This window comes from Syngnathus acus, chromosome 3, assembly GCF_901709675.1.
Source record: "Syngnathus acus chromosome 3, fSynAcu1.2, whole genome shotgun sequence".
Lineage (NCBI taxonomy): Eukaryota > Metazoa > Chordata > Actinopteri > Syngnathiformes > Syngnathidae > Syngnathus > Syngnathus acus.
The window spans coordinates 8,235,216-8,251,809 of record NC_051089.1 but is presented as its reverse complement, the minus strand read 5'-3'; the positions used below and the strand labels follow the sequence as shown (position 1 = coordinate 8,251,809).

The following is a 16,594-nucleotide window of genomic DNA, read 5'->3' as shown; positions in this document are numbered from 1 at the left end:
CTCTCATGTCGAGATACACACGGACGGACACACACACACACACACACACACACACACACACACACACACACACACACACACACACACACACACACACACACACACACACACACACACACATTGCCTCATTCCTTGTCTTCCTCCTCGAAATACGCAAATATGCACTTATTCTCTCTTTTTTTCCCCCTCCTTCTCCTGGCATTGTTTTGTAAGCGTTTGGGCTCCAGCGGGTCATGTATGTCAGCCCGTGTATGTTTCCACATATGTGTACATGTGTGAGCAGATGTTTGCTCAGGGCGCTCTGGCATGTCTGTCCCTGCTAGCTCAATAGAAATGTGGGACAAACTTGAGATCACAAAAGAACTTTGCATGGCGAGGTATTCAGCCCACCCATCGGATATAGCTTTCGTTCCGTCTCTTCTGCATCACGCTGTCCTCATTTTTGGGGGGGAGGAGGGGATCAACTATTCATTACTTGGCAATTTATTATAATTTGCGTTATTTCTACATGTTCATAGAGGAGGAAAAATACATCTGTTAATAGAGCCGGCTCCTTGATAATGTCCCTGCAGAATGTGCATCTCCCTTCTATCCCATATTAATAAGTCCTCGAAACACGGCTTTAGTTATTACAGTTATTTATACATTTTACTCCACAAAGCCAGCTTCACACACCTCAGTGAGCACCAAATATATTTTGTCAAACTCTTTCATGGTAATTCAATGAACCGTGACCTTTGGATGACAATTTTTATGCCAAATGTATTCCCACAATGTTCATTTATTACGAGCTAATTTTACCTCGCCTGCATTTCCCCCTGCGAGTGCATTTGTGCGAGTCTTGTTCAAATGAGCTCTTCATCATTAGCCTCAGCAGGACAAAGGCCTCGCTGTCCACTCCCTGCAACTGTATTGCAAAAGTCAGCTTTAAATTCCTAATGAATATGTGCATGACAAGCGGGGCCAATTAACTGCCTCTTCATGATGAGCGCTTTTGATATAAGAATTGCAAAGCGACGCTGTTTGTCACATAGATTGCAAAGCTAATGAACAAATGGGATTTTATTGATTCGTTTACAGGCATGATTGAACCAAAAGAAGATCCTTTCCTCACTAAACTCGTTTTAAGCCTTATAGGTCTGCAATAGATGCTTCTCCCAGACAGCCATCACAAGATCTAAAAAATATTCCGTTTCCGTATGCGCCCAGGCTGCCTCCTCAGTTTTCCGAATGTTTCCAGTCTATCATACATCCCCCCCTTACTGGGATCAGTGGGGCCATCACGCGCACACCTTTGATGTCTCCTGGAGTTAAGCTGGTTTTGAAGTCAGATTAGTGAATTGTAAACACCCCTTTTAGACCCTTAGACTCTTTGCACAGAGTGAGAGAGAGAGAAGAAGTTGTGGGATTAACCCGCACACTGGAGTTCAAAGGTTAGCCAATCTAAAATTGTGCTATGTATAATTTTGAAATGCTCAATTATGATCCTTCACTAATATTGTTCCATTCTTTTGCTTTGTTTTTACCACCAGCAAGTATGAAATGACAACAGGCATTGTTCGATTGTTTGCTAGGCTAACACAAAACTTACGGAATTGATTTACGGAGGTGTAGCACGAGCCAAACCCGTTTCATTTAGGTAGAAATTGGGATAAAGTCGCCACTAATATCTAAAAACATACTATATTATAGTCCAATGTCATGCAACACAAACCAGGAAGTAGCCCTTTAATGTATGGGCAAGTCTTTATTAATTTTCATGGAAATAGTATGCCCCATTTTGCACAACACAACTTCAATAGAAACTTTTGCGCCAACCCCTCCCAAAAAAAAACCCACTTTGATTATCAGTTTAACTTTAAAAGAAGTCCATGCTGTACTCAGAGCTGTTCTAGTTTGCTTTCTTTTTTTTTTTTTTTACCTCAGGATGCTATGGAGATGGCCAGATTGAAGCAGACAGTGTGTCCGACATACAGAACTATGCTTTTGGTATGGACACACGTGTATGGGGGAGAGGGCAGTGTTTTTCAGCTCGAGAAGCCCGTCTGTCTCTTTCACATTCCATTAGTTCCTGGAGCTACATCAGAGGGCAGAGGGAGTGCGCAGGCATTCCTGCAAGACGCAGATGCCAGGATCAAAAGTCAGACTGGCTCCTGTACGCAGCGGGGGAGGAAGACGCACAAGTAAGAAAAAATATGCCAAATAAAAAGCCGGGTGGGTATGCGAAGCAGCAACTTCTTTCCTCAACTTTAGGCCGCATGCTGAAACCACAAAATCCCCTTCAACAAATGCCGGCAAAGGCCACGTGTTCACCTCTGTGCACCTGTGTGCTGCTGTATTTACTCATCTCTGGGCTATGGCCGCCATCTTTACTTACCGCTCTGCTGCTGCTGCTGCTGCTGCCAGGCTTGATGGGAAACCGTGCACCATGCTGCCTACATCTTGTGCCTTGTTTCAGTTATTAAAAGGCACGGGACCAGATGGCGTTTGTGCATGTGTGCGTGTGTGTGTGTCTCCAGGTCTAACGCTTTGGCTCCAGGCTCTTCCAGAACTGGCACAAGCCCAACTGGGTCATCCATGCACAGCCTCCCTCTCTTCACTCTTCATCACCAGGAGCGCATCTGTGTATACTTGTATATGTGTGTGTGTTGTAAAGAAACATGTTCTCAAAAGGATGCGGTTGCTATGCGTCGTGCCTGGCTCCTTGAAAAAACATAAATGCAGCCATGCATCTGACAGTCTCTCCTGGGTTTATGTGTGTGTGTGTGTCTTTGTGTTTTATTTAATCTCTTCTTCCTCTCATCAGAAGCCAGGTGAAAAAAATATTCAGTTTCCATATGCGCCCAGGCCGCCTCCTCGGTTTTCCGAATGTTTCCATGTGATGCTTTTTTTTCCTCCCTCTCACCTGAGAGCTTCAGGACGAGAGGAAGAACGAAGCTTTGGGACTCAAAGTGGTAGAAATGGACGTAAGAGATGTGCATGCTGACGTGTGCAGGGATACTTGCATGGGATGGGGTGGGGAGGGCAAGTCTCCCTGTGTGGGAATGAGAAAAAAGAATGGGGACAGAAGAAGTGCTACAGGCCTAGTGGAGCTGTCAAGCAAACCATGGAATGTGATTTTACATCATTTCAGGGAAGACTCCTTGAGCTTTGTTCACATGTTCCCCTCAAACATTTGCACGTCAGTGTAATGGTGAAAAGACTCGAGAGGCTTGGACTTAGCTCTGAGCAACACTGCGGCGTCTCTATCTATCATATTCTCTGGATATCAACTCCAACGGGAATGTTAGAATTTGACCAGCAGGAATCTGCTTCTCTTTGCTTGAGGCTTTATGGCTTTATGTAAACTCTTATTATATTGTGCGGGTGTGTAAAGGCTGTTGTCCCTAATGAAGTGGCCAGTGAGAGACCCCTGACTCCTTCCCATCTCTGTCTTTGAGTCCCGAGTTCACTCCCATGTAATCACATCCGCTGCTCCGTTCCGTATGAGAGAGCTTCATTTTTAGTGTGTTCCTCCTGTTCTCTCCCACTGTCTCTTTGTCTCTCTTTTTTTGGGCTCCCTCTTCCTCTCAATTCGCTCACTTTACTGTTTAATGACGGTAATTTTCGTCGCAGGTCCAAATATGAGCTGATGCGGCGGGGCTCTCCTCCCCCGCTGTTCCTGACGAGGCCTGGTGGGAAATTGCCCGGCGCCCTCTCCCGTAGCTCGCCGTTTAGTTGTAATAAGCTGGTAAGGCCCTGCGTGCATCCACACGCACACACCTCTTGTTGTGTGCATTAATTACACACACAGCTGTGCGGGCCACGCCTCGCTTTCCGGGTCACTCGGAGAATCAACTCTAGCACGAGAGCTAGCAGCAGACACAACACATAATGAGAGTCCTCCTCAGTAAAAGCCTCCTTTACATGTCCATCCATCCATCACTCAGCCGCCTCTTCTCTGACTGCCGTCACATGTGGCAGAGTGTGCCTGGGGTTCCCTGAGAATGACGTGCTCAAAACCACGGGGGGCCCACCGGGGTGCCACCATCGGGAGAGTGGATGTTGATGTTGAGTATGGAGGGTGGGCCGCTCCTGTCGCTGTGGTGTGTCACCTTCGCAGCGACGCTGTCACCAACAAATGGAGCTGTGAGTGGAACCCTGCAAAGAGGAACCTGCTGAGGTACTGTTTGAATCAGCTTGTAGCTAGTGGCTGACTGCAGCTTCTGTTTGATCAACAGCAGTGTGTAGTTGGTGTGTATGTGTGTGGGGGGGGGCTGTCCACCTACAAATGACCATCCCCTGTCAACACATAATGGAAATTTACTGTAAGTGGTTTAACCCCCTTACATAATGTTCATTTTCCATACAAACAGGATGGGTTTGAAAAAATCTACATGCCGCTGTTGAAATTCCATGTTTTCTTGTAAACATTTTCTGCCATGAATTAGTAACTTGCAAAACTCAATTAAATAATTTTTTTTCCAAGAGGTTGAAGAAAAAATAATCCATATTTATGATATATCGGATTGCACAACTGGGAACAGCCAACCGCCCCCTCCACCCACCCACCCTTGTAACTGGCAATGGTCGAGAATTAACCCATCGCATTCAGACTCACACCCAAGTAGGTTTAAAAGTTGTCCCTGGGTTCATTTGTGTAAAACCATTTATTTTTTTAGATGGGTTTGTAAGAAAACACTCACTGATAACTTAACCCCCAGCACCTCTCTGCATGTCTGTAGTGATACTCAACCAAGAGTTCTGTTTAGCTGTAGATTGGGCAATGGTCAGCATTAGCTCCATCATTGTGCCCCTGGCAGAATGTGGGCAAAATGACAAGGCCCTAACTAAACTGGTGTGATTGGGATCAGTCTGAGACACACACTCACGCGCACACACACACACACACACATACACACAAGGGCCGAGAGCTGACAGCAAATAAAACCAGGGACCCTCTTTAATTAGCTCATTGCCCGAGGGAAAACGAGGAAAGTGTGTCAGTCTCTCCCTCATGTTGGCTACGACTCCATCAATGTGAGTGTGTAAGCCAAGGAACATAGTGGTCTTTCTTACCTATTCTATTGTAAGTGAAAGTTTAGCTTGTTACATTTATAATTCGAACTGCCCTCCAATTAAAAGAAAACATGATCAATGACCAATTACTTTCTGCAAATATTCAAAATAATTGTGTCTATATAATTGTAACATGGATTTAATTTACAACTAAAGCTATTAAATGAGAGGACTCTATATCCCCCCCCCCCCCCCCCCCCCCCCCAAACACACACACACCACACACAACCACACACAAATACTCATTAAGTCGAACATTGACTAGGTCAAGTCTGTCTACCTTTGTGTATCACCGCCAATTAATCCAACCTGACTTCATTAGCCTATAATTACATAAAACAAAAGAGCCCTCCATCTCATTGTTTTCCTGGAGTTGGTGACCCTCGTCAGTCAGCAATTTAATGGGATACCCAGAGCACACATAATTTTTCATTTCTGGATTTATTTACCATTTATACAATGAACGCCCTCAAAAATTTTATAACCCACAAACTATGTAGAGATTTCATAAAGGCACGTGTTTTCATGTGATGAATAAATTAATGTGGACTATTTAAATTCTTGGAAAGGCTGTCAGCGGTACATTACTGTCCCCTGCTGGTAAGATTCGTCACTGTACTAAAACGAATGGTCGAGCAAGCACAAAATTTCATAATTAACCAAATATTATGTTTTCCCCGCCTAATTTTCAGTATCAAATCTCAATTAATTTATCATATTTATTCTAAAATAGAGTGTGGGGAGATGGTTGGCTAGGAATTTAGATGTGTGTTCATATAATTGTTTGTTGTTTTTGTAATTATGTAACTTTGTGGTATGATAATGGCGTATAAACGCATGCACATAGCTGAAGTGTTTCTAAAGAGAGGGTTGATTCTTAAATGCATCTATACAATATATATAAATGTTTTTGTAATCTATTGAGTGATACTACTGCTCGTAAAAAAGACCAAATAGATCCTGATTTTGATAGAGGCACAAATTTAATCTCGATACTAGCTCACACACATGGATTTACTGGAAATAGGCTAAAAATGATTGGAGGAAAAAATCACAGATTTCCACTTCAGTGCCCATATAATGTCAACGGGACAATGCTGAAGTAAAACATAGTGGGAGTTAGAAATACCCCTGACCAAGGTTTAAATCTGTCATACATCAATCAAGGCTTAACTTTCATCCAATATAATGGGAGTTGTTTTAAAAGTGGTTGGGACCCACTGCAGAGGAGGAACATGTAGAAAAGGCCAGCAAGCGTATGATTAGCTACACGTCATTATCAGCACATGGCCCTGCAGCCACTATGAGTGGACTATCAGTCTCCACTGTAATGAAAGGCCCAATTAAGGACATTAATTATGCTTCCTTGGCACTCTACTACTCTCTTTTTAGCCTGGAGAGCACTTAGTCGCAAGCCGCACGCTCCCTCTCAGACTAATCCAATCTAGTTGAGGAAGTTTGTCATGTTTGGCCAAAGTGAACTTTGCAGGGCGAGGCGGCATATCCAGATGGACAGTGCAGCGGCGTCGAGCTCCTCCATGGGCTAAAGATGTGTAGTCACACAGAAAATGCAGTGTGATCTCAAAGAGTGATTCTACAAGGTTCTCTTAATGTGCTGTGAAAAACCTGTGAGCGAGACAGATGCAACATGTTTCACATCAGCGGCATGCCTGACAGCCCTTGGCTCAAACAAGACAAGTTTGCATTTCACCACACGCAAGTTTATTTTTTTATCATCATTGGGCTGCTAATCACATGCAGTCACATGTGCTCTCAATGTTTGCGGCCGCATAGTGCCTGAGGCAAGCTGCCTCTATATGTAAAGAGAGTTGTTTGCCTTTATTGCACTCGGTCTAGTGCACCAAGAATTAACAATCATTTTAAATAAGTACCCATTTTGCTATTACATTGTCGAGCAAAGGGGCCAAAATTAACTTAACCCTGATAGATGACGGACTGACGAATAGATGCATTTTTTTTTTCTCTCTCAAAAAAAGTACATAATACCATGGAGCTCAAAGCCAACCTAGCAACTCTTCAACCATTTGCAGAACACCATACCTCAATTTTCTTGGCCAATGAATCATTAGCATGCTTATTGCCCTCACCGATTATCCCCCTATGTACGGCACATTACGGAAATGTACGATTGGCCAACCCCCCGCCTGCACAATCAACACGGAGCGTGAATGAATGATCAGCCATTAGCAGGTCGGCTGTGAACTGTGAAAATGGGCTCTCACACCAATGACTGCAGGAGGCCTCGACGTTAGCCTAGCAGACTTCTCGCAGGGGCCTGCACTTGTCGTTATACACACGGACACATATACACACACACACACACACACACACACACACACACACACACACACACACACACACAGGGGGCAACACACGAGTGGAATGAACGAGCCTGCCCTGCCCAATGTAATGCAGTGGAACACACCGACTAGTGTAGCGTACTGAAGCCCAGTCTTGTGGAGGACTGTGTGCAAGATCATAGCAAGACTTCTTGCTAGCATATGCTTGTGTTTAATGCAGCGACCTGATTCTGCATGGTGAGTTTACACATACCCTGCAGTGAAGGTACTGTGTGCGTGTTTAAGTGTGTGCGTGTGTGTGTAATATCAGTGTGTAATCAGTGTACCTCAAACAGGCTGAGTATAACTAGGCCTGGTGTTGCAAGAGAGATGCAGACCTGCTCCTCTCTGCCAGAACAAGTTGACTCTATCAAACCCTGCACATTGAATGTGTCGTCATCGTGCTACTGGAATCTCCACCTTCAGATGAGCTACAAGTTAAGGTAGTATGAAAACAGGAAGTAGATGTATATTTGTGTCTTGCTTGTGTTGTTCCTTTGAGTTGCTACTTCATGCATGTGTCTCTGTGTAAAGTGCTCCCATTGTCTGTGTGTGTGTGTGTGTGTGTGTGTGTGTGTGTGTGTGTGTGTGTGTGTGTGTGTGAGAGAGAGGGTTGGGGGGGTCGTGCGTGTGTGTTTGATGGATCAAGTAGTGCTGGTATGGTTTCTATGCATAGGAGGCTCTCAGCAGTCAACATGGAAGCAGACTCTGCAAAGTGTGGATGCGCTGTTAATATGGCGAACAAAAACTTTTTGATTCTATTTATCCTGAGCTAAATTTAATTCATGCACCTTTACTGCTGTTTGGTTAACCAAAAAAAAAAGACCAACGATTTCAACAAATATTTCTAGAAATTTGGTATTCATCCACCCCTCCTGCTCCCCAATTATCTTTTTATTAACAGTTGGGGCTTAGTTAGTCTTTTAAAAGTGATGTGTAAAGTGTCTTGAGACAAAATGTTCAAGAAGCAAACCAGCATCTAAAAAAACAAGTGAAAGCTATTTTTCAACTGCCATGGTTTAAAACAACTTTAGTCAAAAACTTGATTTCCTTTGTCATTGTCAAAGCACTTCTCTGTTGAGCCTATCCTTCCTGACACATGTGTATGCTTTCAATAATTCAGTTTTGGATTAAAGCAAAGAGTATTTCAACAAACCGAGTCAAAGATGGCACATTAGTCATGAGCGAGAAAGCGACACAAATGTGAACATGAACAATTTTCTTCTTTATTCACTTTGACAGTGTTGAGGTGCTCGAATGGGACAGGCGAGGAATCTGGATAGCGCCATTCAACCTCACGCCTATTTGGTTTTTTTCCACTTTCACACCCAAGTCTAATTTCACACCGTGGAGTCCAGGCTGCGTGATGGCTCATAGTTGTGTCTTAATTCAGCGGTCCATTGGACCACGACGAACCCGGGGCCGCTTACTGGGCCCCGGAGCTCACCGATATCAGCTCTGCACGATGACGCCTGCGTGCGCATGGCTAATTTGGTTGTTAGTGCCGCTACCGATGGAGGCAAAGCGCGTCGGTTGGCGGGCCAGGTTTTAGTTCCACTCGCTGGTCTAAATGTGCACATGGAAGCTGATGTGAACTCCCTCTGGGTTACGCTCCTGACAACATTAAAATAGGTTGCTTTATTTCATTGATGGAGATGCTCACGCCTGGATGACAATGTTTCTATTCCAATTGTTGCAGATTGCATGCACTGATGGGTTTACTTTGTGCGACAAAACATTTGCTTGTTAGCACATACTCTCTTTTATATGGAAAACAAGGTGTGTGTGTGTGAGGCGGGGGACACAAGCAGTGCAGTGCAGATCTTGGTCAAGGTTGCTTTTGGCTTACGTCAAAATGACAACTGTGACAAAAACAACAAATCAAACAGTTGCTTAAAACTTTTTCATTGTGCTGTCTTGACATTTACTGTCAAACTAAATTTAAAATGTGAGAATTATACTGTGTATTCAAACCAACTGAATGAAGGACTAACAAATGACATCTCTGTCGCAGTATTACAACCGTTGACGCAACAGATAGTTCAACACAAATGCTGGAGCAACACATGTAGACAGAATGTATATCACCAGTCACAGGCAGGTATTCTTTATCCTCTGTTTAGAGTGACTAACATCACAGCAACTTATTGAGGAAATGAGACCAAATACATGCTCAGTATATCTTCCGTGTGTCGCTGTTATATTGCCCCGGGTTGCATATACCCCATATAGAGCAGAACAATGTCCATTGAAGTGAATCCAAAAATATATGCGAAAACCGATTTAATTTCTTTACAGTTCTTACTGCGTGTTACATGGCCTAACCTGATATTTGAACCCAGAACCCCCTCAATTTTGAGGAAGTCAAACTAATCATTAGGTGTCAATTACATAATCACAAAAACATCACTCTAGTTACAGAGACTTCTACAAAAAAAACTTTCACTTCACAGAGGAGCAGTTCTTCCAGTTCTAATTTTGTATCAAATGTTGACTTCACTTTTGAAATCAAATCCTCCCCCTCTTTGTGTCATATTCCCCATCACCGCACCCACCAATGCTCTTCTATCTCAAACATCTTATTATCTCCCTGATATATGCACAACTGCGCATTTTTTTAAAGTAATGCATCAGAAGTTCTAAGCATATTTTACCATCTCACTGCATGCACCCCTCAATCCAATTGACTCATCTCCAGGAAGGACACTGTGTGTGTTGTCGCCAGCTAATATGTGAGCTTAAAGCAACTAATGGTTGAGCTTTACCATCAAACTCTCACACCACTGGGATTTGTAGATTAGTGTCGCTTTTTGAGCTCACATCCCGGACCGGCTGATGTGCCATCAATTGCGGGGCCTCGATGCCCTCATGCAGATGCAGCCTTGCAGTCATGATAATGAGCAACAGGATGGGGCGCAACTGTGAGACGAATCCCGCATGCATGTGCTGTAAAGTGTGAGCACTTCTAACTAGATTTACCTGATTTGTGCCGGTTTATGCCCTGATGTGATGTGCAACAGCCAACCTCATTATAGGACCTAAACATGTTTGTGTGAGTGAGCGTAAGTTCACCAATTAGGGTGAGGATAGTGAGAAATGTAGTTGTCCCTTGTTAGAGTGCTTAAACAAAACAAGAGAGAATATGATGAGGGGCAAGCTAGTGTTGCATGCTTACTTGGGTGTAATGACCCATCAATTGTGACATCTTGTTGCACCCGCTTCTGCTTGCCTTCACTTGTCTGTCTGTGCTGGGCTGCTCCCTTCCTCATTGCCCCTTCAAAGCCACCAAACAAATTTTACCTTTATGCCCTGACGGTGAACCTCAGTCACAACAGTAAGAAATCATTGTAATATTTTGGATGGATGGATGGATGGATGGATGGATGGATGGATGGATGGATGGATGGATGGATGGATGGATGGATGGATCACTTTTGGGACAATGTCAACATTCCCATATTTTTAATGGCAGACCACACCCTGAAGGTTCACACATTTTGGTTTTGATTTTAGGTCTAGTGTTATAATTCTGTTATGATCAGAGGACGTGTCAGTCAGATGTGGAACGTATTGTGTCAATGATGTGTCTTTGTGAAGACAGACATTTGCGTGTGTGTGAGTGTGTGTGTTTGTGTGGGTGGGTATCGGATGAGTCCTCCCACTGGGACACTGCGAGGGGCCCGGACGGCCGCAGGCTGTGCTGTGAGCTCCACCTCTGACAGGCTTCATACTTATTGCTCAATGACATTCCATGTTTTTCTTCAGTGTGCTCTTAGATTGATTCCCCACATATGTCCGAAATATCTTCAGAGCCCTGAAGCAGGGTGACGGCCACAGTGGCGCACACTGAGCGAGAGACAGAGGTGGTGCTGTTCATGATTCGGGGTGTGCGTAGCTAAAATTTTGAAAAGCCAGTGAGCCGTCCATAATCTACAGATGACTGATACTGCTAAACTGGGAAAAAAAGGAATTTGGACAATCCCAAGAATTGAGTCATAACGTTACAAGAATACAAATGTAATAGTGCTCAGGGCCCTTTCTGAGAACTGCTATTGACAATTTGTTTGATAGTAATTGATGTTACGATTGCTGTGTTTACAGATTCAGTGAAGCTAACCCACTCAGTGATCCACTATGAAAGTGAAGATGAAGACTTAAAGTAATTCCAACTGTACAGGAATCGGGAGAACCTGCAATTGCTCTGGTGCAAAGGTGAGTATCTTTTCCAGAATTTGTACTCAAGTATGGTTATTAGAGAAGTTAGTATACAAGTATGGTTATTTTAGAGTAATGTGACTATTTTTAAATAATGTGGAAAAATAGCAGGACAATACTCACATTTATCAATGCTGTCATTTAAAATGTTGCTCATTGTAATGGAGTAAAAGTAAAATTTCTTCTTTCCGATAAACACTGAAGTAAAAGTAAAAAAGCATGTTGCATTAAAACTATAATCTGACAAGGACACTTTATCCCAAGGGTGTAACAGAGTAAATGTAATTTGTCATCCCATATCGGCATCAATTTCATCTTTCTCCTTGAGGTGCACTTTTATTATTGAGCGCATGATGATACACACCAACTTGTGTGCGTTTTTGTGGAAGTGATTGGGTTCACTTCCTGCTTTGTTTCCTCTGCAATGAGATGGGAGCGGAGGCACGACTCTACTGTTTTAAACACTTTAATGCAATTTAACAAAGCCTTGTATCCTCTTCACGTTTCATTGGGGTCCTCTACGTGTGAAATTGCCGTGGCCTGGGCTACGCGGGGGCGCAGCAGAGGCGGGGTCACACCGCAGCGCCAGATGTGGGAGGGCAGGCGCAATTAATTGCTACACATTGTTCAGTGGCTGTGTGCGCACCTTCATTGAATTAAGCGGGGCTCTCGCTCTCAGGGCGTGACTGTTTGAATAACGCGAATGAGGTGTGAGGGCCTTTCGCTCACAGCTGAAGTCAAAAGCAGCCATTGCGTCCAATTAGCTTCCATGTCCTCAAATCACATGCTCAACTTGTCGTTCCGTGAGCGTGCGAGCTTGCGAACTTTTACACAAATAGTTGTTTGTCACTGGAGTTTTGATTTTTGAAGTTCTGGCATTCTTCAACAATGTATTTTATTATTAGACATATGAGCTGGGAAAAAGATTTTTTTTTTTGCTGAGCACAGCATCTTTTTTTTTTAACACCGTTGTTTCAATTTCCAACTTTCAATGGATTTAAACAGTTAGTGTATGATACAGACTTGTTCTACATCATTATGTCCTCTGAGGTCTTGGACCATCTAAGCAGCCCAGACTGACTGCCATCAGTGGTGTTGTGGTGTCCACCCTAGACTTGACCCTTGAGAGACTCCTGCATCTCCAACACACCTCTCTCCTCCACCTGCCCCCTCTTATATGGATGGGGTGGTTTGAAGGGCGGTGCATGTGTGTGTGTGTGGGGGGGTCAGTAGCGATAGTGGTGGAGGTGGGGGGCATTCTGTTCCCCCTGAGGCTGCCTGCTGGAGCGAGGTGACCCAGCTTGTCGCTCGCTGACCTGTGAGAGGGACATTATGAAGTGTGAGTGGCTGTCACCCTAACTGCTCGTGACAGCACGGCTCCTGGTGCAGCTGTGCCAGGCCGCCCCAGCCAGAGAGCTGGCGTCCATGGACGGCCAGGGCCAAGGTGGGGTCCCCGCGACCGTGTCTGTGTCGGGAGGAGAGGGTGCTGAGGGTGTGTTCAGGCCCCTTGTGCTCTCATGGTGTAATGCCTTCTCCATTGATTCCTGAGCTTAGAGGGCGGCCCCGAGGCCCTGCAATGTCAACGCGGCTTCTGTCGGGTTTGGACAACATTGAGGAGTGAAGGAGGAGCTGAGAGACCAGGTGGTCTCCTAAAAGCCAGCAGGGTTAGCACATATCCATAACATTAGAAGCCTGCGATATTTGTTGTGACTTACTGTTTCACCCTCTTGTCACTAAAGAGATTAATCGCAGGCTAAGCTGTGAAATAAATGGAATCATTGTGAGGGGAGTCCCTGCTTCTCTGCCGTCACCTGTGCTGCTGTTTGTGACCATTGTTATCCCAGATTGTTAGGAATGTGAGTGATTAGCAAAAACGTTGGTAGAAAGTCATCTAAAAAAAAAATCATTTTAGGATCAAACTAGATCTCCATGTGTACACAGAAACTACTGCAGCGATGCAGTACAAATAAACTGGTGGACAAAATGTGATGATGAATGCTTTGTATTATTTATGATAAATAACTTATTGCTATATTGGCTGTTTTTTTTTTTAGTTAATCAATTAGCCAGACAGACAATAATACCCATAAAGCTTTATAGCGAAGTGGCAAAGGTTCAGTTTCAGTTCATCCTTATTTTTAGGGTTTTTTTTAAGTTATTTTTCTTATTTAGAAAGCCACTGGTATTTTGTATGTGTAGACGGGGGTTCCAAAAAGTATGTCAGCTCGGTGATTGACTGACAATCAGGCCAGGTTGTATTCCGCTTTATGGCAACCCTAAATCAGCTGGGATAGGTCTTTTTGCGACATCTATCTTGCAATCTTGCTGAACACCTCTAGAGTGAGGCGCAAACCTCCGTCCTTATGCACGTGCGCCACTGTCACAGCTGACCTGCGTCCTCTCTCCGGAGGGCCTCTCCCGGTTGCGCCCAGCTGGCGCCTTGCGAGAGGGCTGGGCAGAGGCAGGAGGCTGTGCCAGCTCTACTGGTGCAGAAAGGGACACACCAGGCAGACAGGCCCAGTGTCAGCAACAGAATGCTATCCCCCTGGCTGCAACACAAACATATGCCAGCCTAGTCCATGTAAAATATGCGTGTGTACTGTATGTTTACCGCTGTGGCCCAAACGCACGCACCACCAGCACCAATGGAATCATGCCAAATTTGTTTGGTCCAACTAGGACAAAATGTTTGTTTACACATCATGAGAGCAAACCAGCTAGCACATGCCTCAAATCAAATCTCCCCACACAGTGGTGGGAAATAATGAATTATGTACTTTTTTTTACTGCATTGCACATTTTTGAGGATCTTGGGTATGCACTGAACACGTAGCACAAAATATATCCGTGTGAATTTTTGAGCCGTGCCTTAAACTTTCCTTGAAGTTTCCAAGCACTTGTTGCGAAGTAGCATTCATGTTTTGGGCTAGCCCTTGATTTTTCCAGCCCGGCGTAGCCTGCTTGTGCTCCCCGCTGCCCACCACTCCAGTTTGACCTTCTTCCAGCTGCAACTTTGTTAACCCAACTAAAGCCCCCTGTGTTGACGACAGCGGGGACGCCAGAAACCTTTGCCCATACATTGTTTGTGAACAACTTAAAAACTTCTCCGGAGTCCGGAATTGAAATGTCAAGCAAAAACCACACAAATACTGCAATCAATTCAAGCATCTTTCTATGCTTCTGCAAAAAAATGGATTTGCATATAGCCTTTGATTATATTGGAGGCTTTATGCGTGTTCATCCAAACTTCCTTATTGGTTCCTATGTGTGTGTATGTGTGTTGACCTGTTTCACACTGGGAGACCCCCAATTGTGCTCCGATAGCCAGCCGAGCTCAGTTGAGCAGAGCCTGTATGCTCAGTGGCATTTCACATGCCCAAACGTGTGCACGTAAACACACATGAGTACCATTTATCTAGCTGGGGTCGCATGTGACACATGCGGAAGGTTGGGGGGGGGGGGGGGGTTAAGGGGGAGAGCGGGGGCTCAGATATTGAAATAATGGTCTCCCCTCATAAAAGCTTTGCACTAGACTGCAAATCTTAACTTAAGACCACCTTGTCTGCCGCCCCTCAGAGAGCTTCCAAGCAGACTTCCGTTTTAAAAGTTACGCACCTTTTATAATCAAGTCAGAACCTTTTTGAGGTCGCCCACGCGGAAGATGTAGTCGCCTATTTTTGCACAGACACTTTTTGAGATGTGTGTGTGAAGGTGGGCTATAGTGTCTCAGCTCATCCAACTGTGAGATGCTCCTTTCCCCATACGGCTATCATCTCACTAATGGTGTTTGTATCTGTTCTCCATAGGAGGCAAATGAAGCTTTTAAGCCAGGTGGATGGAGGGAAGGGTGAGGAGGCCTTCCCACTGAAAAGATTAATTGACTTTCTGCACAATGTCACTTATCCTCTGACTGGTGAGTGCTTCCGTGCTTGGGCTATGAAATAATATCATTGTTACTTGCAGCAATTTGCATGGTGGAGAGTGAAGGCAAAAATCGGAGAACCCACGTTGTGCAGGTGTATCTACCGATGTATTTGCAGTAGATGGCTCATCTTGTTTCTATAACTTCAAGCATGGATTTGGTTGTGATAGATGAAACCGATGTAACGATGAACAAAGACTAAGGTTCCCCACCCCCACCATGCCGTAGATTCCGTCACCACCCACAGCTGCACAGACTTCTCCTGTCACGGTGATAATCTCTTTGTCACCATCCGTCTGTTGCAGATTTGTACGTCTGATTCGGTGAATGTCCGAGTGGCTGGTCTGACTTCAGTGCCACAGGATGTTCGTGGCACTGTTTCTGTGTGTGTGTGTGTGTGTGTGCGTGTGTGTGTGTGTGTGTGTGTGTGCGTGTGCATGTGTATCACTGCCATAGGTGGTGGGATCTGCATCCCTGTCAAAATGAGTAACTGTCCAGATTTACACTTGAATATTAAGGGCATAAACTATGTTGCCTGAGAGGTGAACATTTTTTCAAGGCTAGAATTATTGGCCCTCAAAGACTGCAACAGGTCTTCAAACCAGAAAGAAACCAAAACTTCTACCACGTAAGAAGTATTTCCTTGGAAATGCGTTATATTTTCTTAATTGAGCTAGCTAATTTCAAGAACTGTTAACAAATTCACTGAATTTACAAGAACATTTCTCTTCTCCTTTTAGCTTACTTTAAGAAATGTACGCTAATACTGATCAAAAATAGCTAAGAAATAACTATCAAAAACTATCCTAAAAACAAACGATTTGGACTTGATTCAGGAGATTACAGTAGAAAGCGATATAAGTGAAGCGCGCCTTTAACCAGATTCAGTCAGATAAATATGGAATTAACATCGAGAATATGAAAGGCATTGCTTGGATTAATTACTGATTGAAAGTTTTTGTTTTTCTTCAAGCTCCTTTTCCCTTCCTTTGCCTTTCATTCCCTCGCCTGACGACACCTTCTGTTGTTTGCTCTCCCC

At 44.3% G+C, this 16,594-nt stretch overlaps 1 long non-coding RNA gene across 1 annotated transcript; it reads left to right on the top strand.

Moving 5' to 3' along the window:
- The first annotated feature begins 7,445 nt into the window (after window positions 1–7,445).
- LOC119120559 lies at window positions 7,446–16,075 on the top strand. The gene is made up of 3 exons (XR_005097540.1): window positions 7,446–7,861; window positions 11,520–11,630; window positions 15,440–16,075. It is a non-coding gene; the product is annotated as an uncharacterized LOC119120559 (long non-coding RNA).
- Window positions 16,076–16,594: the final 519 nt, after the last annotated feature.